Below are 1,173 nucleotides of genomic sequence, written 5' to 3' on the forward strand. Positions count from 1 at the left end.
GTCATTATCTCACAGTTTGTGTGATCAGGCCCTGTGTGGGATCAGGCTTCATGCTGTCAGCACAGAGCCTGCTTGGGATTCTCTCTTTTCCTCTTTCTCTACCCCTCCTCAGCTCATGCTCTCTTTGTCAAAATAAATAAATAACCTTAAAAAAAGAAAGAAAACCTCTAGTACCCCTCACTATAAATTTCCTTGTTTCTGATAATCTGGGTAGATATTTAGAGACACCATTAAAAAAAAAAAAAAACATAATGCCTTGTTATGTGTGTCCAGTGCCCTATAACTTAAAACAGAAGCCTGTGTGATTCATTTAATCAATCATCAATAAATTATTGAGTTCCTATTCTGCATCTGACATTGTGCTCCATTCTGGGAAAGAAAGGCAAGGTCACTAATCTCACAAAGCTCATACTCAAGTGGAGAAGAAAGACCTGCCTGAAGTACAATGAGCTAAACATGATTATCGCATTTGGTTCTCCAATAACCATGTCAGAAAGGCATGGAGAGTATTCCTCATAGTTTTTAATGCAGAGCCACCCACAGTGTTAGTGTTTAGCCAGTGTCAGAAAGTCTATAAGCAGCCAAATTTGGACTAGAGCACAGTTGTCTGGGAATCTCCCCTTTCTCTTTCCTCTACAGCTGCCTGCTTTCAACAGCTTGAGTCTTATCAGGATGTGTTCTGTACTAGCAGCAGGGATTCACAAATACACTCCTCACCCCCAGATTCATGAAGAAGATAGCAACTGGCATTTCTCATCAAGGGAACTTGAAAGAATGGTTAATAATCCCCATATTTTATTTACCGGCTTTAAATCTACTTCAAACCAGACCAAATGCAGCCACAATTCTCTATCCTTAATGAAACCTGTGATTTATTACAACTAGGTGATAAGACGGCCCCTTAATTCCTAGCACCTTGATAAAGGACATGAAAACAGGCTTGGTGGGAGTTTGGGAGGGTCTTTGGAAAGCCTCTCAAGACACAAGTGAAGAGGGTCATTCCAATCTCTTTAGGGAAATTCCCTCCTTCTGAAGAAAGGGAAGAAAAACAAGTGTTACTGAATGCTATTTTTTGAGAATTAGATTTGCCCTTGGGCTTGACTAAGGTATACTACTTTAGCTGGCTGTGTTTTCTTCAGTTTTTGTTTTTCTGGATAAAATTCAGAGGGAAAA

The sequence above is a fragment of the Hyaena hyaena genome, unplaced genomic scaffold (assembly GCF_003009895.1).
Source record: "Hyaena hyaena isolate Hyena2069 unplaced genomic scaffold, ASM300989v1 scaffold_605, whole genome shotgun sequence".
Taxonomy (NCBI): Eukaryota; Metazoa; Chordata; class Mammalia; order Carnivora; family Hyaenidae; genus Hyaena; species Hyaena hyaena.